This window comes from Oxyura jamaicensis, chromosome 2 (assembly GCF_011077185.1).
Source record: "Oxyura jamaicensis isolate SHBP4307 breed ruddy duck chromosome 2, BPBGC_Ojam_1.0, whole genome shotgun sequence".
Taxonomy (NCBI): domain Eukaryota; kingdom Metazoa; phylum Chordata; class Aves; order Anseriformes; family Anatidae; genus Oxyura; species Oxyura jamaicensis.
Genome location: NC_048894.1, coordinates 143,628,142 through 143,640,042, shown reverse-complemented (window position 1 = coordinate 143,640,042; position 11,901 = coordinate 143,628,142). Strand labels below are relative to the sequence as shown.

At 36.1% G+C, this 11,901-nt stretch overlaps 1 long non-coding RNA gene across 1 annotated transcript in view; it reads left to right on the top strand.

Moving 5' to 3' along the window:
- The first annotated feature begins 486 nt into the window (after window positions 1-486).
- Window positions 487-11,901, top strand: part of LOC118163043 — a 41,678-nt gene continuing 30,263 nt past the window's right edge. The window contains exon 1 of the long non-coding RNA XR_004748812.1: window positions 487-532. This is a non-coding gene — a long non-coding RNA (uncharacterized LOC118163043). The remainder of the gene's footprint in view (window positions 533-11,901) is intronic.

The following is an 11,901-nucleotide window of genomic DNA, read 5'->3' as shown; positions in this document are numbered from 1 at the left end:
CCACCCCACCACCTTGTTGCAAGATGTTTTAAAAGGGTGTTTTGTTTTTCAAAGAAAAAAACACCCCTGCTTACTTTCTCAGTACTTGACTAAACTCTGCAACAAAAAGTCTGCCCAGCACACACACACACACACACACACACACACAAAAAAAAAAAAAAAAAAAAAAAGAGCACCGCACCAAGATAAGTTTAGGAGAACTCGCTTTAGAAGGCCTCAGAGCAAAGAATAAGTAAAGATGTGCCAGTCTTGGATTGCCCACTGCTACATCTACCCGCAGACTACACAGACAAAAAGGCCTTCTTGTGCTTGTGGGTCACTGTATTAACCCACAAGGTCCAGTCAGTAAACACGTGTCCTTTTCAAAAGCTGCCCTTTTCTCAAAGCTGCGGTTTCTCTATCTGTGGTTTTGAGCAAACTAAGCAGAGCTCTCTGCCAGTATTTCAGGCTACCCATCACACTGAGACATCTTGTCAGAATTCAGCCATCTCAGGGTAGCTGGCGGGTACCTCAGTGAATCTCACAGGAGGAGGTACAGTTTTTTTTTCTTTTTAACTGAACCATGGATCACATCCCTGCTAGTGAGTTGGGACAAAACTTTCCTAGTTACTGTGTTTCTTTCTGCAAAAGGGAAAGGGTTTTAAATGGAACCCCCTGCCAGGTCTCCTACTTACAGCTCTGTCCATAAGCCAGGAGCAGTACAATATCTGCTGCTAATCCAGAAGCAATATGCTGCAGTCATTAAGGTGGTTACTTACTACTGTGTTGATGAATGCACAAAAAAGAACAGAAAGGAAATTTGGCAGAGCAGATGGTGGGTAATGATAGTGACAGTGAACAAAAATACTGTCAAGTATTGTGTCTGTTGGGGAGCCCGTTCCCCAGTGTAAATATAAAGTAAACATGACATAGGTATTAGGTAATTTTACAATCTACTGTTTTTGGCAGCTAGTTTGGCACTGGTCATTGTGTCTATTTTGGGGATCAGCTGTATGGTCCCAGATTGCCATTTTTCCCCTGCCTTTCTTTCTCTTAAATTTCCTACAGTATATTATCACTTCATTTTAGTTTCACTTATTTCCTCTGACAGTAGAGCAGGCCAGGCAGTGACTGCACAGTCACTTCCTCCCTAAAACTCAATCTGTCTAAATGCTGCAAAAAGTTTTCAAATGAAAAGCTTTATTAAAACACACACACATTCAGCAGTCTACCTTCTCAAACCTTGCTTTTTTTCATGGGTGCTGAATACACTAAGGATGTCTGTTACGTTTCACGAGGGAAGGTCTTTCCCTCTTAACAGGTACTCTGCTTGGCATACAAGACAAAGCTGTGACACTTGAAAGTGCAGCTTCGCATACAAAAAGAGCTGAATTGGCCCTTTTTGTGCAATTCTAAGAGCTTCCTCTTTTTTTTTTTTTTTTCTTTTTTTTTTTTTTTCATTCCCTAATTCCAAACCTTTTTGCTACACATGCTTTCCTGACAGATATCAGTGCAGTTTTTGAATTAGATTAGGTCACATGGGTAAATGAAATTAACTTGGCATCAAAGGTTATCTGCTCTCCTTGTTTTTCACACATTTCCCCCTCCTTCCTTCCCTCCTTTTTAGTGCAAACTTTCTAAAGCCTTTTAAAGATAAAAGGACAAATCTCAGGAACAGTCTTTGCTGAAGGTTTATACACCCACCTTCCAGCGAATGTCTGTTTGCAAAAAAAAATAAAATAAAATAAAAAATCAAGCTATTTTACACATCCCTAATTACAGGCTATTAGGGATCAAATTAACTAGGTCAATTAATGAATCCCAGAACTGAGTTATAATGCATTCATATATGTGGGTAGTAGCTGGGATTAATGAAGTGATTCTGTACTAAAAGCATCAGCAATTATTATTATATTTGGAGGCTGAGGGCTGAAGAGAGATTTCATACAAGCCAAGTGGGTCTGCTGCTAGCCTGATGATTTAAAACAGAGGTGTCTGCACATAAAACTTAATGATTCTCTTACAAAAAGTAACAGGATGTGTCAGCTTTTCTCTGAATTTGCACAGATATGTATATTTATATGCGTCTGTGCATGCACAGTCATTCTATTCAATGGCAAATCCAAGTCTTTTAAAGTATCTTAGCTGATTGTTGTGATTTTTTTTCATAGTGGAGGTGATTTAAAGGGAATTTAGAGATAGAATGGGGTAGTGTCCTCATTGCTTCTCAGACCATGAGCAAGCTCCATACATCAATGCCTGAATTATGTTCAGATGACTTAGTTTGCTCGTAGACTTAGACTGTGAAGCAGAAGTGTAGCAGTGGAGGCCTTATGCAGCAGAAATGATCCGTGGCCTCTCGGGGCACATTAGGCCATCTAAGTTCATGGGGCTGGCTTTGACACCTCGCTGAGCTATTCAGCAGCAACCTGGGCTGGGCAGAATAACCATTTCCTCTGTGCTTCCTCTGCTGTATGGGCTGACTATGAGGGCTGATTTGAGGGCAACAAGAGATTAGCAAATACTCTCTTGTGAATCTTCTATGATCATCAAACCCACCCACGTCTGGACAGAAAAATGCCATCTGTCTTTGGCTTCCTATAATATTTTTGGTGGCAAGGATTTAAACCTAGGTAGTTTGGTAAACCAGAATGCCTTTTCTTGGAAATGGAGTGGAAATCGGCATTTCATTGCTACACAGCAAGCTTCTCTAACGCAGGCCTTTTTTTTTTTTTTTTTTTTTTTTTTTTTTCCTAGCATGATACTTGTTTTTAAATGTTTTCTTCTGAGAGAGACTTCATAGAATCAACATTTTCCATGATGTTTATTAATTGGACATCATCCTCTTAAGAAATAATAACTTGGAAAATTATAATAACTACATTCTTTACAGTGACTTTTTCCTTGAAACTAGAACTATACTGATGTATAGTAAAATGAAATATGTTGTCTCAGATTTGGAGTTGATCCATATGCCAGGAATACATATTAGTTTTATTTAGGTTGTTTAAACCTTTACTTCAGTGCTTCATGACTGAATGTTTAACTATGTATTTTTCATAGTTTTTTTTTTTTTTTTTTTTTTTTTTTTCCCTGAAATTCCCTAAGCCACTTAGATGGGGGATGGAAGAAATGAATAAATATCACAAAACAGACTGCCTACAAAACACCACTGGATTACTGATTCACACGTACTATAACTGTTCTTTTAAAATAGCACATAGAACTAGTAATCCTTTAGAATACTTCTTCCTCATTCGGCGGCTGATGAAAGATGCATGCTCACCAATTGTGACCCTATAGAGTTCCTAAGAATTCATCTGAATTTAGGCCACGAATAGACATCCTGACCTTAGTGTATTCATTTTCACATCCACAGAGCTTTTGTTCAGCCCTGATTATTTTGCAAAGGTGGGTAAATATTACTGGTTAAGTCACGAATAAATAATTATTGTTCCTTAGTGATTAGAGTTAGTCTTACTAAGTCCAAAGATTTGAAAGGATCTGTAAGCAACATTTTTTCAAAGTCAAAAAATCACATCTGACAACAGTAGATGTTATAGCTGTGCTTCCAGCTATATCAAAAAGATCTTTTTGACCATTACCAAACTGTCAAATCGTTGAATTTACTTAGCCCTCTTGTTTCAGTGATTCTTACCAATCCTTGTAGCAAGACGGGCAACTTAAAAGAGAAGGGAAAGAAACAGAACAGGAAAAATATACAGTCCATACAGCAGAAAGGAAATGGACAACAGTGACGATAAGAAGAAAAACAATTCCTTCTTGGTTTCTTTGTTTTCCCGAGGCAGATAGCCTTCACTTCCGAAGGGCTAGCCTGTTATCAAAGGCACTGCACTCTACAAGTGTTTGAGCTGTTAAGAGACTTTTTTTTTTTTTTTTTTTTTTGTACCTCTCAGTCCTTTTAGGAACAGACACTTTGCTCATGTATGATGACAATGTACTAGCATGCTTTTAACACCATGTTAGCAAACATACCGTAATAAGGAGACAAAGCCAGAATTTTGGAACATGCTCACAGTGGGAGATTGAATTTTACCTCTAATAAACGTTTGTATTCCCTGGAAAATAAGGACCAAAATTCTGCAAAAAAAATGAAAGTGCAGCTCCAAAATAGAAGACAACTGATCATGTACACATAATACCATTGACTATTGATTTTATTTCTAGTTATAGAAATAAAAGCTGGATCTTTCAAGTGTTTGCAAGTATCCTATCAAAGCAAATAAATAAATTGGAATTATTCAACAGAGAGTAAATTAGTAATAAATAATTGTACTTTGTAAAAACTCTTTTATTATTATTTTTTTTAATGGGTTGGGCTTGGTTTAGTTTTGATTACAAAGCTTTCAGTACTGTTAAAATTTTTCAGGGAATAACGTGTGTTTTTTTTTCTGATAATTACTGTTGCTAACTTGTACAGTTTGATTGCATTTGTAACACTGCAGGAAATGACAGAAGATAAAATACTAAGTAACATATAGAGAAAAGACTAAGCAGGTGAGTGAGAACAGAGAATCCTGAAATTTTGGAATAATCAATTTAAACCATTGAAATATAGGACATATAATTCTAGAGATGAGTGAAGTCTATTGACTTGAATTTCAAGGAAGATAAAGTTTGAACTTTTCAATGTTATAATAGTTTCCAGGCTGTTTCCTTTTAAAACTGTAGGCTGCAATGTTAACAAAAAGTTATGTGCAGAAGACTGAATGTAATGAAGCATTATGTCAGAAAATTTTACTAATATGATATCATTTGAATTAAACGTCAATTACAACCTTACTTTCTGTCAGATAAAATAGATCTAGAGAATCCTTGACCCTCCTACAAAATTCTAGGATGCAAAGAAGAGGCTCTGAGTAGGTGTTAATTCGCTCTGGGAAAAATAAGACCGGGGTGTGTGTGGTGTATGGTAACGGAAAGTGTTAGGTGGTATGGGGATGGACTAAGAGGAGAATAGGAGAAAGAGGATTGGCATGCAGGTGTGCTTACTGAAGAGAGTCAAAAAAGGTGTGTCATTTGTTTGTTTTTGTAAAAAATTGTTATTTTGTTTAGTTTTCTGGAAATTCTGGATAATACCAACACCTTCTTCCTGACAGTTTACATGTACAGAGTTTCAACCTGTGAAATTTCCACACAAATCCAGTGATTTTTAGACAAGGATGTGAACTTTAGGTTTCAAGTTTTAGAAGACATTCCTTAATAAAAGCCATATAAAAAGCTCTTGAGGGAAAGCCACTCAGCCGGGAAGAAGATCAATAAAAGAAAGTCACAGTGTTTGTACTACATCAGACACAATTCTAGTGATAAAGAGTTTTGGTATAACAAGCTTTCAGATGAGTAGGCATCTCAACAAGAAATATGTCATTTTTGAGTTAAGTCTAGGTGATACTAGGTTTTCTGCCCTATAAGTGATAATATTTAACATTTATGCTCATTCAGGAATACAGAAGTAGTTAGAATTATGGAATCCAGTCTTTACTATCACTGGTACTATGTCATAGAATTTATTGTATTGTATTGATTGTTTCAAGAACACTGAAGTACTTATGAAAAATGCAAGCTTTTTTTTTTTTTTTTTTAATCACTATAAACCTTTTGTTAAATTCCAGGGGAAAAATACATATACATATATATGTGTATATATATATTTATATATATTACTCATTTTATTCCCATTTTGTCAACTCTCATCTAAACCACTGGGCTGAAGAATCTAGTATCTTATTAGGTTTGACCTCAACTTTCAGCATTATTTTTGCTAACTGATCTGTGCTCTTTCCATCTCCATGTGTCCCACTAACCTGATCTTGTAGTACCTCTTCCCTGTAATCATTTGAGTTTGAATTCATAGTTCTTGAACATGCATAACAAGAAGTTTGAAAGTATTCCAAGATCTCATATAGTGCTCAGGCTCCTCTAGAAATAAATCTAATACTACCATAGACTGCAGAAGTATCTCCTAACTCTCCATTCTACTGGCAACTCATATCATCCTGTGCTTTAGTAGTCTGCTCAGGTCCTTCTGAACATTTTTCAGCTGATGAGCTTCTATCTTGTTACTCCTAAAAAACATGCAGCACTCTTATATGATAACATAGTTTTCCTCTACTGAAAAAAAAAAAAAAAAAAAAAAGTAAAAATTTGAGAGGTATGAGCAAATTAGCATTTCACTCTCTTGCTTCCTCAATAAAATAAATAAATAAAAACATACATACATACATATGTATGTATGTATGTATCAAGCATCAAAATACATATCGAGCTCCTCTTCCAGTACTGCTTGATAATTTCATACTCACTTCACAGATTCTTCTTTCTTTTCTTTCATTTTAAATGACAAGTTTCCTAGTTGGCCCCACTTCCTGAAGTCTTGATACATGAAATCTGGTGCATTTCCTTTGTCTAGAAAATCTGCTTGGATGTTCTACATTTGATTAAATCACTGTTGTTTTACATCCTATTAAATTGTCTTTAAATATCTTTTCCTTCAAAATTTGTCCTAAAGCAATGATCAGAGCTTACAGATGCCTGATAACTTTCTCCTCTTTTAACTGTAGGCACAGTATTTGGTGTTCTACAGTCATACCAAATTGACTTGAAAGGTGCATTTAAAAACACGTTTTATAAATCCTGCAAAGGAGACCACCTAATCCCCCTTATTTGAGTGCATTAAGCCCCATGACTTCTGTTTCCACTGCAGTTGTGATAACAAGGGTGTGGAAAAAAAAAAGCTGCCATTAGCTATTCTGCTTTTCCTCCTAATTCAAAATAATTGTCCTTTTTGAAACCTGAGGCAAAGTTTGTTTCATTTTTTGGCCACACCTAGATTATCTTTAATCTCTGTTTTATCCTCATGGCAAAGCTGTCCTACTGCTTTCCTTGTACATTTTTGTTTCAATTTATATTTCTCAAAATAGCCTTTGGTTTAATATTGCCATCAAGGCCAAACTTAGATTCTATTTTGACAATTTTAACTGTAATCTTTCACTTCTCGGTTCATAGCTTTTTTTTCCTGCTAAATCCTTTTTCATACTTATTTCCAGTATAATGGCCCTCCCTTCTTGCAGTTGTTATTCTTGCAGATCACTTGACAGTTCTTCCAAATTTTTCTGTAGTTTGAGGTGCAATGTTCTCTAAGATTCAATTCTTTGAAATTTCAGGTTTCTTACATGACCAAATTCCTTAGGGTTCTCTCCTTAATAGACATTATTAAACATTTCCATTAGTTTATCATCTATCATCCTTTTGAAACGTAAATGCTTATTTGAAGATCTGCTTTTTTATCATTTTATCTTAAATGGAATCAACTCATATTTGTTTTACTCGAGTTCCTTTCCCCTAACCAACTTTTAACTCTTAACCTTTTCAGTTAGGTTCTGGTTTTACATTATATTCTGATTCTAGTTGCTTTATTTCTTCCACATCCTTCCACAAAAGGATCCTGACCCAAGCAATATTCTTCATTACATTTGTCCTTTATTTTCTTCTTTATTTCTTTAACTTCTCACAAACTGGATTTAGAGTTCCAAAGTTCCATTTTTGTTTTTCTCAAAGACTGAGTCTCCCTGAATATCTAAGTTCCATTTGGAATTGCTGTTCTTTGGCATTTTTATCTCTATAATACTTGATTTCATCTCTAATGGGTGTATCTCAAAATCCTCCCTCTTTCTGAGGAACACAAAATAATTTATAAGTATTCATTAACCTCATAACATACCAATGAAATAACTAATTGTAATGGTGGAAGGTGCAAGTGGATTGCATGTTGAGAAGGTTGAATGTAGAAACACCAAAATTCCATGGACAAGTCCACCCTTGTTCTATACAGATTCCTTTACTCCACTTATCACTATAATATCTGAACAACTTCAACAGTGTGGTAAGCAATATGACTAACATCTGACATTTGCACTTCATATTCTCTTTCTTTTATCTTTCTCCTCAGTGGTAAATCATTTTGTTTTTCATTTTGAATATTTTTATGTCTCTTTCCTATTTATTGGAATGAATGGACCATAAAGTCTCATCTACCTCATGTGCAAAATAGAGAAGATTTTAGAGACCGTGATCGGCAAGTTCCAGAGCTCACTGGGCTTTAATGTCTTCTTAGACCACTGTCCTTCAAAAAAAAAAAACAAAAAAAAAAAAAAAAAAAATTGATTCTGCCCCTAACACTGAAGCCAGGAAACTCACCTGCTGCTCAAGGATGCTACTCTAATTTTGATTGGCAAGTAAAAATGGAGATTCGTTCCCTGATGTGTTTCTTCTGCTGCACCCCTATAATGTTGCCAGACTGCACAATAGAAGCAAATCTTATGACCCAAAGCTATGTCTTTCATAATAGGCATTGGCATTAGGCCAAAATTCTTCATGTCATGATTACACATTCATCTATCGCCAAATTTGCCCGTCTTTCTTTGTACCTTACTTACTACAGAAAGAAATCAGTCTCTCAGGCATTACAGTGTAGTGGTGAAGGGAAGAAAAGAGATGAATAATATGTTCTTTGGTGTCATCTGTTGTATTGCATCCAATTCCAGTAGCATCTTTAGGAAAACAACTTCAAGCATTTTTCTGTGGCCCAAGTGGCTCTGTTATTATCTATCATCTGGTGGCTGGTTAGGTACATATAAAATCTGTTTAGTTTTCTTTTCATAAGGCAAGCAGAAAGGATGAATGGATGCAAAACAGAAATTATGCTAGACTCTGACAGACATGTAGGAGTTACCATCAGAAGTTTGTTTCCTTCTTCTGCTATTTCCTTCATCATGCTATTATGACTAGCAAAGCCCCATTGAAGCAAAGGGATATACACCCTTTTGAGTGGCTGCAGCCTCCTTGGAACATGTCAATAGAGCTCAGCCTGCAAAGCACAAGTCTGTATTTGGCCTGGCATGTCCTCTGACAATTCCTTTTCAAATCTTTCCCATGGCTTTTAGTGTTTCCGTTATCACCCTGACATGCTCTAGCTTGAAGCTGTAAATAAAAATCACATCAGCTGTAGGCCACTTTTGCAAGGGACTCAAGATTTCTGGTGATGTTTCTAGTGAAGAGAGCACCAGACTGAAAGCTGACAGATTTTTGGAGGCCTGATGAAGACTTTCAGGTATCTCACCTCTTAAACACAGACAATTATACTGACTTTCTAATACTCAGAGATCTCTTAGAGATAGAATGAACTACCATTGTATGAATAAGAGGATGTGTTTATAACCGGAAAAGGGATATTTGCCACTACATGGAGCCATAAAGTCATCATTGCCTTGGTGTTTAATATGGTTCACCACCACTGTGAAAACATTGCGGCAGTGTCACCATTATTGTGGTGACACTATGCTGTCTTCTCTGCTCTACCATTACCCTCCTATTTGATTCCTAATTTGCCCTGGGGGCTTGGGGAATTTTTACATTTCTGTTTTTCTCCTGATTGAGTTGGTTGCACACTGGAACAGGCTCCCCAGGGAAGTTGTCACTGCACCGAGCCTGTCTGAATTTAAGAAGAGATTGGACTGTGCACTTAGTCACATGGTCTGAACTTTTGGGTAGACCTGTGCGGTGTCAAGAGTTGGACTTGATGATCCTTAAGGGTCCCTTCCAACTCAGGATATTCTATGATTCTATGATTCTATGATTCTTGGGTTTCTTAGTTTAGTGAAATAAGAGAGCTACTTCTATAATTTTTCTCCCTGACCTCTAAGAAATGCAACGGTATACACATTGCTCTTGTTTGCTTGTTCTTGCTTTGCCTGTCATAGGAGCACCATGAACACTCCCTGATGAGACAGAGGAGCTGAAGAGCTCCAAGGGGAGCAAAGTAGGAGAGAAAAACCTCCAAGTGCAGGAAGAAACATCTCAAAATAACCTTCCTGTAACTAAAAAGTCAAAGGCTGAGTTGTGTTAATCTGAAAAGAAACATGGATTTTTTCTGTACATTTGAAAAGCAACAACTCAAAATGTGCTTTCAAGGTAAAATTTAAAAAAGCATCTGCCTGAGTTAGAGCTGCAAAGCTAGTATTTTAAAAATATTTTAAAATAATTTTAAATAAAGTATTTTAAAAATACCAACCCAATATTACTTTAGAATAAAATTATTCTGTAGACTTAAGGAGCAGTATTTAAAATATGGCCATTTTTGTGCCCATACTCCACATCTGCAAGTAATTATGGGTGCAAATGTGGATATGTCAACATCTACATACATTAATGTACCTGTTAATCTGATAGTTAAATGTCTGTGTGTTATCAAATAACATACTCTACAAAACTTTGACCACAATTATTTGTGAGCATAAGAAGGGAAGCCATGTCAAGATTTAACCCTTAGAATTCTAATGTTAATGTGTTTTTTAATGCCCAAATGGAAGTCACATTAATATTAAAGGTAAATACACATTTTGGGGGGGAAGACATTAACAGCTGCCCTCATTTATATTTTACTGAGAGCTGTATTTTCCACCCATGTTGTTCTCATCATTCCTCTTTTTCTTGGAGACAAATAAATGAGTTACATACATAAACTTGCATGAACAGAATTTTCAGTAGTTAGTTTTTAATTACTTCTCACTTTGAGAGAATAGTCAATGATTTTCCTGTTTTTTTTGAAAATTCATGTAATTAAAAAAAAAAATCCTTTATACACTGAGATAAAATACAGATTTAAAATTAACTGTGAAGTTCTCTACACAAAACCCTACCCAATGAAAATGTCAGACTTGCAAATCTGCTGCTAACTCTAAGGGGAAGAACTTAACTGTTTTTTTTTTTTTTTTTTTTTTTTTTTTTATTCAAAGAAAAAGTTTCTGTAGAGTTACTGTCCCAAGTTGAGAACTATTCCTGCCTAGATTGCCACCAAAATTGTTGCTTGCACTAAAAATATATGGTTTTAGTGAACCAACTTTCTAATAAGATTATTTTGCTGCACTGAATGACAGCCATTCTAATTAATGAGCTACTTGCTTTCAGCTAGCTTTGTAGCTATTAGGGTGGAGATTTTCAGATGTCTGGCATGCACATGAAGTTTTTTTCAGGAAAACTACATCCATCTTTGGGAATACAATTAACAGACTATATTGTTTTTCTGATTATACAAGTGTGTAAACGACCAGCGATTCCATTATGATCTGGCACCTTCGAAGTTCGACTCAAGAACCTGCTGGTTGAGAAAAGCTTAGTCTCAGTGTTAAAGAGGTGCTTAAAAATACCCATCTGAAAATCTTATCAAACAAGTTGTAAACCTCTGAAAAGTCACCTGTGCTTGTGCCAAGAAGCTTATCACAGCTGGAAGCAATACTCCTTCTCCACCCCTAAAGAACTCCTCAGAGGTCCTGCAATCTACAGGTAAGAGGACTTCTCTGATACGTTTGCCCCACTGAGATTTGCAGCCATTCCCAGTAATCTTGCATCAAGGAGACAAACTTTCCTGCTTACCTCATTACCCCATGGAGTTCAGTATTGTCCACACTTTGGAATTTCTGGCCTTTCTTTTATTTATATAGACATGCATAACCCCTCCAGGCATTACATTTGAAGATAACACATTAAAAGAACATTAGCCTGAATTCTTGCCTCCACCAGCCCATTGTGTAAGCATTGTGATGTAGGCTTTAATTACCTGTATACATTCAATATTTTCTTTTCCCCCGCAGTGTCCTTACCTCACTCATAACACAGGATGGTCTGAGTTTGGGACTCAGTCTGTATGGCATAATGAATGGAGTTGTATTGTAAACAAAATTTCATAGGCCTCTTCCCCTATTCATTGCAGAAGTTCAAGGTGTGTGATCAAAACAAAAACACTGTGGGATTAAAAAAAAAAATAATAGATGGTTACCCCAAGAAGACAGGTTCTACTACAGTCTTTGCCACTGTAGGTATGTTTGCACAGAAGTGTATAATGTA